This window comes from Saccoglossus kowalevskii, chromosome 5 (genome assembly GCF_978046115.1).
Source record: "Saccoglossus kowalevskii chromosome 5, keSacKowa6.1, whole genome shotgun sequence".
Classification (NCBI taxonomy): Eukaryota; Metazoa; Hemichordata; class Enteropneusta; family Harrimaniidae; genus Saccoglossus; species Saccoglossus kowalevskii.
The window spans coordinates 43,968,703-43,985,060 of record NC_140645.1 but is presented as its reverse complement, the minus strand read 5'-3'; positions in this window follow the sequence as shown (position 1 = coordinate 43,985,060).

Below are 16,358 nucleotides of genomic sequence, written 5' to 3'. Positions count from 1 at the left end.
TAGACATGTAGTGATGATAGGCCTTCATTATAATGGGAATAGTGGTACCATTACTATGTCTGCAGACTAGGTCCACGAGAGCGTGATTATTGTTTGCGAACACATTATACTAGTGGTTATGAAATTATTACAGGTCTATCATATGCAGGTAGGTGTAGTAATTACTTTGTAGACATGTAGTGATGATAGGCCTTCATTATAATGGGAATAGTGGTACCATTACTATGACTGCAGACTAGGTCCACGAGAGCGTGATTATTGTCTGCGAACACATTATACTAGTGATAACGAAATTATTACAGGTGTATCACATCCAGGTGGATGTAGTAATTACTTTGTAGACGTGTAGTGGTGGTACATGTAGGCCTTCATTATAATGGGAATAGTGGTACACACGCACTTAATCCGAAGCTTGTATAGGATGTATATCGAGTGTACAAAATGGCCAACTGGAAGCCATTTTTTAGCTCCGCTGTTGACTTTCTCGAGCGGAGCTTATCATATGAGTGATTGTTCGTCGTCGTCCGTGTCAATGTTATACTTTTTCGACCTCTTCTTGAAAAGTACAAGCCTGAATGCTATGATACTTGGTTTATATGTGTCTTGGGTAGACCTCTCTTAGGTTTGTTCATTTCATGTTGATATCTTCAATTCTCTAATTTTGGTGAATATTTTTGTCATTTTTGGTAAAAAGTGATATTTTCGACTTGTTAAAAACCGCAAGTGCAATTGCTTTGATATTACATATATAGGTACTACATGTGGACCTCTCTCAGATTTATTCATTTTGTATTGACATCTTTAATTTTCTAATTTTGGTGAATATTTTTGTAAATTTTGGTAAAAAGTGATATTTTCGACTTCTTGACCAATAGTTCAATTGCTTTGATATTACATATATAGATACTACATGTAGACCTTTCTCAGATTTGTTCATTTCGTGATGATATCTTCAATTCTCTAATTTTGGTGAATATTTTTGTCATGTTTGGTAAAAAGTGATATTTTCGTCTTCTTGTTAAAAACTGTAAGTCCGATTGCTTTGATATTACATATATAGGTACTACATGTGGACCTCTCTCAGATTTGTTCATTTTGTGATGATATCTTCAATTCTTTAATTTTGGTGAATATTTTGTCATTTTTGGTAGAAAGTGATATTTTCGACTTCTTGTTAAAAACTGCAAGTCCGATTGCTTTGATACTATACATATTGTTCATTTTCTAATGATGTCTTCAGTTCTTTAATTGGAATGTGCATTGCTAACAGCGGAGCTATCTTAGCCGATAGGCTGCTTGTTACTTTTTCGACTACTAGTATTTGAAAACTACAAATCTTATTGATTTGATACTTGATGTATATGTATCTTGGGCAGACCTCTCTTAGATTTGTTCATTTCGTGATGATATCTGTAATTCTCAAATTTTGATAAATATTTTTGTCATTTTTGGTAAAAAGTGATATTTTCAACTTCTTGTTGAAAACCACAAGTCTGATTGCTTTGATATTTTATATATACATAGGTACTACATGTGGACCGCTCTCAGATTTGTTCATTTCGTGATGATATATTCAATTCTCTAATTTTGATAAATATTTGTCATTTTTTGTAAAGTAATATTTTCGACTTGTTGAAAACTTCTCGATTGCTTTGATACTATACATATTGTTCATTTTCTAATGATATATTCAGTTCATTAATTGAAATGTCATTGCTAACAGCAGAGCTATCTCAGCCGACAGGCTGCTTGTTCATTGACCTGATAATAGAACTATAGCATGCACTGTTTTATTTTCTATATTATTAAGTCACTTACACGATTTCTTCCAACTTAATTTCAGGTTTGCGACAAGATTTGTCATGGATGTATTATTGAACGAGTCGATAGCTTTACTGGTATCTTTGAGGAAAGGCGGATCTAATGTGTGCCAAAAGTGAAGTCAAATTGACATCTATGGTGTAGTAATTTTCAATGAAACTTGCTACTACTACATTGAATGAAATCTATGGTGATTCAAGTTACTGTAGAGGAATTATTCACTGGGTTTTAATTTCAGCATATTTGATGTTGCAAGGATATTCACTAGGTTTTGAATTCACTGGATTGTGAAAGTTTACTGGGTTTTAATTTAGCACATTTAGCTGGGAAAATAAAACCCACCAAATAATTAAGCCCTATGCAGTAATAACTAATCATGTATGCAAATTGTGCCCATTGGAGGCCATTTTGTCTGTCAGCACAGTTTTTGCATGAGCATGTTGTGTACTGAATGACTTTTACTCTTACGAATATTATTATATGCATTCCAATTAGTATAAAAAATTATATAATTAACGATGGTAATATCTTTTTTTATATTTGTTGTACAAAAACATCTTTGTTCATGGGATTCATACCAAGATTCCCCCTTACCAATAAATTCAGATGAAATTTTGTGTTATGATGATTCTCAGACCTGATTAGTTTGGCGTTAAAATAAGTGTATATGAATTTGCCAAATATGCACAAATTTCTGAGTTTATATATACCACTTAACAGATTTAAATACAACTTAGGTCATATGTGATCTGGGTTATTTAAATGACAACATGTAATATAATCAGAAAAAGGTGGCCAACCAAGCCTTGTTGTAGACAAAATATCATGAAGGGACCCTACACGGAGCCAATGTCACATAAAATGGAATGCGAATACTAAGGGTCGAGTAGTCGCCATTTTTAGTCCCCGTTCGAATGAAGTCTGAAAACAGGGACTTATAATTCGTCCGTCCGTCCGGAGTCGTATTTCAGAATCCTTCGGACCGATTTCGCTTATTCTCTGCATATGTCTAGTGCTTTATATGGGACATGTGCACATACAGTGGTTTAGCGATTTGATTCAAAATGGTTGACTGGCATCCATCTTGTTTTTTTGAAAATTTGGACATGCTTTGTCAGTTGTCATTCAAACTTGGTACATAGATTTTACATGTTAGGATACATGTCCAAGACAATTTCTTTCACAATTGGATCAAAGATGGTCGACTGGCAGGCATCTTGTTTGTTTTTTAAAATGTGGTATCTTGGACATGCTTTGTCAGTTTTCAAATTTGGCACATACTTTAAAAATGTTAGGATACATGTCCATGACAATTTGTTTAAAAATCGGATCAAGGATGGCCTTACTACTATATTTTCAAGATTTATGTACCATTTTCATTCGTATTTGGCACATACATCATGCATGTCAGTTTGTTTCATAATCAGATCAAAGATGGCTGAATAGCAGTCGTTTTTATTTTTGCCCATATTACTTTCACTTGTGATCTATGTTTTCTTTGCTATGCCTTAAACCGGAGGGGTTGTCACGCAACAGCTGTTCGAATTTGATGTAAATATACAATCTGTTGTATTTGCCACTTGGGACTCAAGTTTCAAGGACGCATTCACGACAACCCCTCTGCTTTAATATGACGAGCACAAAGAAAACTTTGAAAAATTTAATGAGGACTGTGTCATTTTCAATGACTTGTGTTGAAATCAGTCACGTAACTGGAACTGTGGGAAAATTATGGCACATGTGGCAAACTACAGTGCAAAATGTACAATGTCGGTATATTGTATTGGCTGTGCTTTCAGTGTTCACATTTTGGCTATTGAGGTTGACCACACCTGTGCTCGTCCATCATTTGTCATACTTAGTTCGTCAACTTTTTTCCTTCAAACGACTTCTTCTCCAAAACTGTCAGCTTTGCTATTCATACCAATTCTACCTGGAATGCTTCTTTGTCAGATTTGTTCATTTCATGACATCACACGTAAACCTCTAGTTTTAGTCCCTATTCGGATGAAGTCTGAAAACGAGGACTGTTAATTTGGGTTCGTTCTGTACGTACGTCAGTGTACGTACGTACGTCCGGAGCTATATCTTGGACAGCCATTGACGGATTTCATTCAAACTCTACATGAAGACAATACATAATGTCTATGCGTGCAAGATTAACTGATCGCGCTGTGGTGGACCTCTCTCTCGAGGACCCGCTGTCTCGTAGCAGGTCTGCAGCCACAATCCAATCAGAACTCACGATAGAAACGGCAGGTACATTACGCAGGTCGGGTCGCATCGGGTCGGGTCGTCGGGTCGGGTAACAATTTAGGTTGCAGATAATCCGATTTTTGCCATACAACATTATATTTTCACATATTGTTTATCCGAACTGTCTATCTATTTACATTTAATTATTTTGTACGTATGTTTTTGATTTTATGAATGAAGTGGCTATTAGTCCAGTTCATTTCCACTGCACGCTGCTATGTGATCGTTGTTAAATATTTGAATGTTTTGCTAGTTCAAAGATACAATTCTATTTCGTTTTAATCTAAAAATCTGGCCAGGTCCTTCCAGAACGTACAAATGTGGTCTAGCTCCACGGTGCATCTGGCCGAGGCTCGGTGTACACAGTGTATATCCCAGACTGTGTCACTCATCGAATAAATGTAGTGCCCGAGTTTGAAGGTACATACTCAGTCATCAGAGCCAAAACGTCGATGTTGTAAATACGGGGTCGACTATTTCAAAACATAGGGGCGGGCATGAAGTGTGTATTTGTTTTTTGTTTGTTTTTTTGTAATTTCCCGCTGTTTACACATAATTTTATTCATGCTGGTTATGTTTTGGTAAACACGTTTTCCCGAAATTGTCATGCCTTCCCCAGTTTTTCAAACGCCCAACCCTAACAAAAACAACCAAAACACATATGCAAGTTGGACCATTTAAGTTCCACAGCCGAATTTTTATTTTTTTGGGGGGGGGAGTACTCAGCATGACAGGAGACGGTTTTTTCCTCTTGTTGTCATATTATAATTTTTCCCAATTCCAAACTGAACGTCGTTATTTTATGCGATTGTTACCAAACCTCAATAAACTCATTGCTTTTTCAAAACGTTGCATGCTGGTGATTATCTGATGGGAAGTCTGTTTGAAGATTTACAAACGAGTTATTATTTTAAAATTCAGAGCCCCAAAGTTGTAATTGGGTCAAACTGCATTAAATGTATTAATAAACGCACCCACTCACTAGACCATTGAAAAGATGCAAAGAATTATAATTTTAAAAACAGCCAATACAATGTCGTGAGGTCAACAAAAAGAGTCAATGTGTAGCGAATAAATAGATAAATGTTGAAGCAATATTGTATGTGTAAATCCATTTTAGTGATCAACTTGGGATCCAAAGCACCTGATGAGAACATTAATGTTTTTATGACATCCATAACACAGAACATCCAAGAATCATTGATGTATACTCTCAATTGCTAAAATAGCACATTGTGTAATATTTATTAACATATTCTGATGCATACACCATAAATAAATTGTACTTCACGATAATTCATACATCTGCATTCGTGTGAATTACTGTGTTATTAAATACACACACACACACACCAATAATTATTTCCATTCATCTAACTTTATTGGCACAACAGCAACAATAAAACAAGTTTAAAACAACAATATTGTAACTGTCGATCAATTACTACCAAAATCCTTTCCTGTTTTAAGTAACAGAAAGGAATTAAGTTTGAGTACATCTGAAATTATAATATCAAAATGAAGTTTGAAGGCTGATGGCAGCATATCTTAAATATGCTGAAAGGTCTTTGCCTTGATATGTTATATAAACAGTTTCAAGTCAATGGGTATTGCTGTTCATTAGAAGATGTTTCAGTATTTGTACTTGTTTTCATCAAAAACGAAAATGGCAGACAAGGTCATGTGACCAGTGAAAAATGTATTCGTCAACTTGGTAGTAAATGTCCCACTGATGCTATGACATAATTTAGATATGGCTTGACCCCTGAGAAGTGGGTAAAATAGAGCACTTCCTGTTTAAGCTTTATCCAATATGGCTGCCAAAGGTAGAGTTGACTTCTCAGAACTCAGAACCACAGTCAGCTGGCGCACTCGTGATAATAAAATCAATACGATATTTACTATATTGGGGCCGCCATCTTGAATGACGCATAAAACTAAAATAGAGACAAGTTGTAAAACGCGTTTTTCAGATTCCTACAAATCAGGACAAAAATACCAACCTTTCACAAAAATACGGTCCGTTGGGGTTATATTAAGCCAACCGATAACAAAATTCGGCCGAATTCGTCGTTTTTGTGTGGAAAAATCCCTTGCATACGAACACCTAATTACGCGAAGAACATAGAACACTAAGCCGGGGTATTTGAAACTAAAAATTGGCATTCTTAGATGTCTACAATTATTTTGTATTTACATTGACCATGAGGTCCACAGTATATTTTTCTTACTGATGTGACTACAGTGACTGTGTGATGTACTCGGCAGTTTTTGTTGTTTTGTCGATTGTTGTCAGTTGTTTGTTTTGTGTTCTTGGCATTTTTACAAAAAACAACGGTCAAATACGAACATTATTTTACGAACATTTTGTTCTCCACAGTATCCAGCTTAAATGTCGGATTTTTCGGAAGCATGAGATTGTAATGTAAATTTCATTCATTAATGTTGTACGATGACGCTTTCTCCGAGTCCCATGTTGACTATGTTCCGGCCCGTTTACTTACTGTTAGTGTCTGACAATGCGACCAAGTAAACGTAAGAATAGTAAAACAAAAAAGCAACCTAAAAATTAGTTGCCCGTGTCAAAGAGAGTCGCAGTCTGTCAGTCGTCGCCGTCCACAGCAGCGATATAATTTTACACATCGAAATTGAGAATCGCAAGTGTAGACATATTGCATAGAAATGAACACTAAATACAGCTATACCACCCAGCAATCGAATCATCAATCTTCATGAGTGATGTAACTGTTATTTCCATCTATTCCCACTATCCTACAACGCTCAAGGGAATGTTGTCAAATTCGCTCGTGTGCGTATTTTCGTACAGTGGCGTAAACATTGCTACAGTCAAAGACGCGCTGAACAGGAAGTCTGGTACCATTTTTTGGAGAGTAGAGAACCATTTATACAGGGGACGCTCCAGTAAGAAATTGTTAAAATTGCACGATTGGCATATCAAAATCCTGTATTGAAACAGAACATATTCTGTATTCACTAAAAAACAATGTTGTTATGTTTTTAGACCTACAACGAACTCGAAACAAAAGAAACAGTCCGATCCCAACAACCTGCGTCCTTGAAATAGAGTCTTATCGCCCTTGCGTTTCCGAGCGAAAATATGTCGATGCCAAAAACGACCGATTTATTCATTAACTCCAATTTCTTCGTCTGGGGGCGCACTCCAGGTTCTGAGGTTCTGAGTTCTGGAAAGTCAACTCTACCGGCTGCCAAACCATGTGGCATATCAAATTTCCTTTCGCAAAATTGAAAGGTCTTACAATGAAGATGCTATATAGAGAGTTTCCAATTACTAGTTCAAGCCGTTCTGGAGAAGATAGAGGAGTATTTTTGTTATTTCTCACTGAAAACAAGATGGTGGCTAAAGTCACGTGACCGCTAAAGATTGTATTGCTAATACATGAAATGTAGTACTAGTATATGTTATAAAAAAATCAAATCACCTAGACCCTCAGAAAGTGGTGAAATAGCCATTATTATAGATTTATTTTCAGTCCAAGATGGCGGCCAAACCAATCGACCAATTAAAATTCTAGGTGCATCAGTTCTCATGGTCCCCAATTTGCATGAGACGTTTCTGAAGTCTAAGTGCAACGGTGTTCTAGGTTCTAGGTTGACTTGGACCCTAATAAACTTATGTCAAAAGTAACAATAAACCAGAATTACAGAAGAAGTAAATAAATAAATAAATAAACAAACAAATAAATAAATAAGCAGTAATAACATATTCAAATCGTAAAAACAGCCATACCATACTTGCTCTATTAGACACCATCTTTTAATAGAAGATTACCTAAGCAATAGTAAAAGTCCAAATTTACTTTTATGGATCAGTAAAATAACATACGCAGCAATGCACACACCTCATCCGTATGCATAAGCTACACAAGGTGAATACAAGTCCATTTCTGGTGTTATAGGGCTCTCATCAGTTTGTTTAGGAAAGGAGGATTTTAGATTGTGAGCATTATAAACACTATTTTACATGCCGTTAGAAAACAATACAGAAACAAAATGAATAAGATGAAGGTGCTTGTTACAAAGTAAAACATGGAAACTCTGAACTCGCATAACAATTAAAGTGATGCCTGTATAAATTATGTTTGGACTTGATTGTTCCATATAATGTTTCAAAAATGTCTCTGTTGAATGAAAATGACTACCATTCTGTGTTCAAGTAATATTTGTAATGTTTGGTAAAAAGTGATATTTTCGACTTCTTGTTGAAAACCGCAAGTCTGATTGCTTTGATACTATACATATTGTTCACATTTTCTGTGAATTGATAACAGCGGAGCTATCTCAGCCGATAGGCTGCTTGTTCACTGTTGGTGATAGTTTATTCAGCAAAGTGCATACTAGTACCCTAAACCAAAATTTGATTGTTTATTTTTATAAGGAAACAACAAACAAAAAATATTCAAAATGGCATACACATGCGTTCTGATAATACGTTTTTTTTTACGCTCTCTCCTTCATAGTCGGGAATTTTTGATGAAGAACAGCAGAAAAAAAAATAGAATCGGTGATTTTTTTTAAACTACGAATAGTATCGCACGTGTACGCTCCCTCACACGTATCGTATCGCCAAGCTATTCCAGACACATCACATGACCAAGATGGCGACTTGGTCTGTGTTAAAATTCGCAGGCTTAGAATTTCCGCAAAATGATACAGAATTATTTATTTGATTCTTTTTTATATGTTTTTACACTATTTTGTACATAGGGAAGAATTTTTCGTGATTATGCAGCACTAATTTAACATGGTGTGTACCTATGTCGCATTACATCACAGTGAAGTAAAGTTCTACGCATGTATCTACTATAACTATATAGACACGGTCGAAGTGGTGGATGAATCTTGAGTGTATTCACCTGGTCGTTTAATACAGTATCTTATAATTCTAATCAACGTAATAATCACGTGGTTATCATGCTTTTTATTCATTTGAAGAACATATCGTCAGTTTATGTATAATGTATTTAAAACGACAATTATATGTGATGAGAATTGTATGGTTAATAATAAAATTACAACATTTTTTTCATAGAATAATTTATTACTCCCAAGGGCCTGTCTAAATTGTGACCCGACCCGATGCGACCCGACCTGCGTTATGTACCTGCGCGATAGAAACGACACATTACTCATTGACGCTGCAGGTCGGCGTTCTTTCAACACCGATCTGACGCATATCGCGCAAGGTGTGCCGGGAGTTTGTTCGAACGTTTCGAAATCAATCGTCGATTGGCACGTATTTTACGGATATATTAATTCGTTTCAGGGGCCTATTTACTAAATAACAATATATGAAACTTAGAAATATTGTAAGGACAAACTGGGCCCAAATTGCGCAAATTTGCAATGAGTTTACGGCTGCTAGCGTCTGGTTCGGAAGGAGTTCTACGCGTGATTTTATCGCGTTCAAGGACGTTCTATTTTCGAACTAGTTGAAACCGAAAATTACGCAAGTACTTTTGAACTTCAAACACAAATTTGATTATCATTATCATGTCTTAGTTTCTGATATTTCCACGATTTAATTATTTATGACATTAATATTTCACTCACTAAACAATATTTCACTAAAATACGCGCTTAAAAAGCAACTTAAATTGGAAAAAAAATATCAAGTTCCGTGTATAAACACTAGTGTAAAGAGGCGGCGAAGCGACGCGAACGCACTCAAGAAGAGCGAGTGAAAGCGTCCTACATTCGAACGTTTTCAAAGAGCGCGCGGCCCATTGACGCACAACGCACATTACTTGGTAAAATTACTAATAAAATGGCGGAATATAGAAATAAACGTGTTGCTAGCTTTTTTTCAGTGAACGAGCTTACTTACCACCAAAAGAAAGCGCTTAGTGCTGTATCTGAGGGAAATGATGTGTTTGTTACAACGAAGACCGGATCGGGCAAGTCGATATGCTATCAGAACTTAGTGTTATCAGGGAGCTAGAAAGGGAGCTCCATGGTGTTATCGAACCGAACAAGACCATTCTCATAATTTATACTCTGATATTAGTATTATGGAAGAACAAGTTGCATATATCGGGAAAAGTCCTACATAAGACCAACAGATAGAAAGTGGTAAATACCAAGTCGTATACGGGAGTGCCGAGGCCGTGGTTAGAAATACAGCCAAAACAAAGTCAGCTTGGACGTTCAGTTGTGAGACATGACAAAATAAACGCAGCCAGTAATATATTTCGAGAATAAAACAACAAAGTAAACGCAATCAAAGACGCCGACCACGCGCGCTGGAAATGAATAGAACACGTGGTGGCAAGGAGTCTCACCTGCCTCTTTTACTCAAGGAAACGCACACACACGTGCTATTTTTGTATATTTCGGCAAAGAAAAAAACACCGCAAAGGACAAGTTTAAATCATGTTTGTATTAACGTAACATGAAAGCAACGGTGAATACATGTTTATCAATCATCAATCATCAAGCTAAATATTCGATGTTACATACATGAAGCGAACTACGGTGGTTATGTGGCTAAGACGGGGGATATGTGACAGTATTGTTATGCTCATCTACTACATGTTCGAGTAACTTTCCGATAAAATCGTGATTAGTATCAGCAATAATTTCTAGTACTGCATGGAGAATTGCGTATTATTAGTTGTCATCAGACATATCCCTGTACAGGATTTTTTGAACAATGTCTCACATTTCCGAAAGAATATTCGAATACTAGTTGGGACATAGACCTTAGAATATGTATTTTAAGGTCTATGGTTGGGGTAATATGAATTGAATACTTAGTATCCATATGATCTTTTGAACATGGGGCCCAGGGGCACCGAAGTCCTTTGGAATTAAGTAGAACTTGGGAAACAGACATACATGATTTTAACTGCTACTGTTCAAGATTCTGACTATTAATATGTTCAAAATTCAACAAGTAATCTTCAGTTGAATTTAAAGAATCATCTTTGTTACCCAGTACAATGCTAGTCTTAGCACAAGTGCTATTAACTAGCTTTATATTTAGTTCCATTCAATTCATTATCAACTACATTATCAGGTTCAGTGTCAAGTTTATTATCAGATATATTGCAAAGTGAATTATGAGATTCATTAGTAAGGGTTATACCCTCAATTTTGGCTTTTGTGACTATTTCCTCATTAATTGTGTGACTCATTTTTTGTGAAGGCAGACTCCTCATTAATTGGTTGACTGTTTTTTTATGAGGGCAGTCTCCTCAGCTTTTTTGGTCCATCTGCATGTTCTCTGAAAAAAAGAAGAAACACAAACAGGTTTAATGAAAGCACCATGTCATTCATACCTACAATGAATTTGTAGCACATAAATTTTGAGGCCTAGAATTCGAATAAAAATAATGATTGCACAAATAAAATACTGGCATATTTTTTCACCACGCATTCGTCGACTATCAAAACAATATGTAATTTAGCTATTAAGTTGCATATGCAAATCATCCACACCAGCAACATGACATGCAGATTACATCAAATCTGTTGAGATGTTCATTAGCTAATTTACATATGCACATTACTCCCAATAATATGACATGACAATTGCATCAATGTATATGCCTACCAAATTTGATGAGTCATTTGAGAAATAATCCAAATTTAGTAAAAAAACAATATGCTATTGACAATTTACATATGCAAATTATCCCCAATAGTAATATGGCACACAGATTACATCAATGTACATCTCTATAAAATTTGGTCAAAATCTGTCGAGTTGTTTAGGATTTAATCCAATTAGTGAATTGTCCCTAATATTTCATCTATTACAACAATGCATATCCCTATCAAAGTTGACTCAAAGGGCAAATATGTCGAATTCTTCAAGAGATAATCCCAATTTAAGAAAAATATGGAAATTAGATAAATTACATATTGTGCATATAAAACAGATTTAGCCCAAAAGGTGCGAGGAGTGTCCCCAATCATGTATAATGGAATAAATAATTATTCCTATTCATGACCGCGGTTACAAACGTATTTTAGTTTACCCCCACACCCACAAACACGTATACGCCGATCGAGCATGGGTGGCCACATCGGGAGCCACATGCGCTGACTCGCGTGAACAGTGAAGGGTCCAAATTACTAAATTACATATTCATAATTGGACTTTAGAAAAAAATCCACGATAAAACGACACACTATTAAAATGGCAGAGGCAACGATAAATTCACGCTACTTACCAGGAAAGTTGAGCGAGAGTGAACTACTTCCGGGTCGCAACCAATCATGTCGAAAAATGACCAATCACGTTTCGTGTTGTCGGAGTAATTTCTGAATCATTTATCTGTGAAGCATTGTAATTGAAACATGCAATATTTGTTAATCGCTTTATTCATTACGTTTTATACAAGTGTCATGAATTTGTTTTTGCGTATCTGTTAATCGACTTAATTAGCTTGATTACGAGCGAATTGCTGTGTTATGTCTGTCATCGTTTAGGCCTATTTGAAGTTTTGGACGGAACTTGGCTCAGTGATTTGGAACTAATTACCAGATAACCGCCGCTATTCAGACTACTCATTCTGACAGTTTATATTCATAGTTATTAATGTAGTGAACGATTAATCAAAAGATATGACGTATTCAGTACTTAGTGTGATTGGCTTTATGATTGAAGGATACGCCTTAGAGTCTTTTTACTACTTTGTAATTGGTTAGGGTTTTGAAAATGAATAAAGAGAGTTTGAGTTGGTCTTGGGGAGTACGGCACGACAGACGCAGTCGAGAGCAGTCCTGGAGAGCCTTGGGGCGAGTGTTGACGCAGTCTAAGAGAGTCTTGGGTCAGCCTTGCGATAGTCTTGGTGATTTTTTTCCCCAGGGCGCTGTGTCTTATAGAGTGCTCAATTGACCGACTAAGACGAGAGCTGAAATGTATTTCGTTGTGTGTGTCTTATTTGACTGTAAAGTATAAGTGACTTTCCCGATCCCATACCTCGAGGGGACGAGATATAGAGACGAAACGAGTTTCCCCCCTGGCACGTGTGGAGAACCCAGAGAGAGGAGATTTATCCCCGTGATACGTGAGTGGAGATCCCGGGCAGGTGTTTAACACACATTGAGATCCTGTGAAGAAAAATGAAATGGCGAAGTTGTGTCTTTCTTGCGAACCGAACTAACTGGCTCGATGGCAGAGACGAGACCGCGCTTGACGACTAACACCATTAACAGTATGGCACCGATGAACAACGCTGAAGAGATGAAAATTTCAGATCCCCTCCGGAAGGACGAGTATCGGATAGGACTGAATAATTAAGAATTGAGCGACATTAAACAGTAGTGTATATCGTTTTAGCCTTTTTCCCGTCTTAACTGCCAGAGGAGTAATGTGTTATGATAGCTTTATCTTTGCATTCCGTTACCACGCCGTATGACTTTTGTTTAGATTAATGACTTGTGAGTTCAGTTGAAGTTTATAAGCGTATATGACAGGAGTTTGATTAATTGCTTGTTGATTCATTGTTTATTAGTTACCGCTTTGCAATGCTTTAACCGAGAGACGCATCCCTGGTAATCACGTGATCATGCTGTCGACTGCAGCGATTGGCTGATCGCTTGGTTACACCGCCACACCTTAGTTTTTTTGACCTTTTGATATAGAGTTTGTAACCTTAGTAACGGAGACAGTGCAACGAAGGGTTACGACAGCGAACTGTTTGAGAAAAGTGAGTCGATTGGTAGCCTTTCCCTTGTTTTTTGATTTATAACCGTTGATATTTGAGACTTTATAACCATTGTATTTAGACTTATAATCATTGTACTTAATTAGTGTGTTTTACTCTTTTTGATTTATACCTTTTATTAGTATTGTATTTAACCCATATGACGAAGAGTAGAGGACGGTATCTTTGATTTATGAACGTGTTATGCCAGGAGGCATAATCTCTCAGTTTGGGTGAAGGGATGTGTCATGAATTTGTTTTTGCGTATCTGTTAATCGACTTAATTAGCTTGATTACGAGCGAATTGCTGTGTTATGTCTGTCATCGTTTAGGCCTATTTGAAGTTTTGGACGGAACTTGGCTCAGTGATTTGGAACTAATTACCAGATAACCGCTGCTATTCAGACTACTCATTCTGACAGTTTATATTCATAGTTATTAATGTAGTGAACGATTAATCAAAAGATATGACGTATTCAGTACTTAGTGTGATTGGCTTTATGATTGAAGGTTACGCCTTAGAGTCTTTTTACTGCTTTGTAATTGGTTAGAGTTTTGAAAATGAATAAAGAGAGTTTGAGTTGGTCTTGGGGAGTACGGCACGACAGACGCAGTCGAGAGCAGTCCCGGAGAGCCTTGGGGCGAGTGTTGACGCAGTCTAAGAGAGTCTTGGGTCAGCCTTGCGATAGTCTTGGGGATTTTTTCCCCAGGGCGCTGTTTCTTATAGAGTGCTCGATTGACCGACTAAGACGAGAGCTGAAACGTATTTTGTTGTGTGTGTCTTATTTGACTGTAAAGTATAAGTGACTTTCCCGATCCCATACCTCGAGGGGACGAGATATAGAGACGAGACGAGTTTCCCCCCTGGCACGTGTGGAGAACCCAGAGAGAAGAATTTACCCCTGATACAAGTTCAATAATACTGTATTCTGACTTATACATTGTTGCAAAATACGGATTCGGAAGTGAGACGACGACATGAATGCGAACGTGGCAGAAACCACCGCAGTGTGTTCTTTTGTTTCAATTTTTATATTCATCCAATTAGAAGTTTTCCCACTAATTTTCTTACACGGTCAAGAGTTTATCGATGTATATCAAGGGCATACTGCCAATTCTGTATCATTCTTAAAATTCTAATTTGTGTTATATCGTTGTTATCCAGTTGTAAGTCTCCGGATTGCCAGCGGGTTTTCCGTTAGTGAATAAATTCTGAGTTTTCATTAAGTCGTTCTTTTGTGGTGATTAGTGCTGATTGTGTAGCAGATAATTTTGCATACTATATTTCGTTACATTTCCATATCCGCAACGTATCGTTCCCCACACGTGTACTTCAAGAGTTCAGTGAGTTGACTGTCATGACCTCACATGCGATGAAAGGTGGCTGGATGGAGGTGTTTTCCGAAAAGAAATAAAATTTCCCTTTGCCTGGCATTACAGCTAAAACAAGGTCAGCTTGGACGTTCAGTTGCGAGACGTATAAAAAAACGCAGCCAGTGACACATTTCGAAAATAAAAATACAAAGTAACCGCAATCAGAGGGACCGACCACGCGCGTTGGTAATAAATAGAACGCGTTGTGACACAGTCTCACCAGCCTCTTTCACTGACCCAATATAATTATGTATTTCCCAACGCACTTATATTTAATACATTAACGAAAAACACCACAAGAAAAATGTAAATCAAGCTTGTAATTACAAGTAACTCAACTCGAACGCAATATTCATCACTGTAAAAGTGGATAAATTCGAACCAGCCAGCTCATGACCGGAGACGTCCGGTCGTCTTTGTCGATAACTCGCTAATTCACCATAATCGTGGTGGTAAACTGTTTAGCTGATTTTTTTCAGAAGATGGATATTCAATTCATTTTTCGTTTTATCCTTGTCTTTTCGTCTTAATCGTCGCAGTCTGCTTCATTGAATGTTTAGTTTGATAATTGATAGACATTGATTGATTCAGTGTGAGACTGTTGCTTTCAAATTGTGTTCAATAATACAAAGGTGATTTAAACTTGTTCCTTCCGTTGCGATCGTATTCAATATATGGAAATAGGATGTGTGTGCGTTTGCGTGAGTGAAAGATGCAGGTGAGATTTCTCGTCGCAACGCGTTCTATTTATTTCCAACGGGCGTGGTCGACGCCTTTGATTGCGTTTATTTTGTTCTTGCATTCGCGAAATCTATCGCTGGCACCGTTTATTTTGTCATGTCTCACAACTGAATGTCCAAGCTGACTTTGTTTTGGCTGTATTTAATAAAAGTACATTAGTCTTTACGAGTTTTGTATATATATATCAGCATAATGCTATCGTCAACGCTCGAGTTCGTTTTTTTCTTCAAAATGTTTAATTTGAAAACGACAAGTTGACAACATCGAGTCGCGTTTCGATCGGTGTTTATGATTCACGGGGCCAAGAAAACAATGTCAATACCATTTTTGTGTTTGATTCCATTTACCCAATGACATGATTGACCGCATTACGATTGTGTGTGCTTCGCACAGACTATGGAGCTAAAAAAAAAATCCATGCACAGACCACCCACCTCAGGCGAAGCGAACGGTACTTCCGGTGAAATGTGT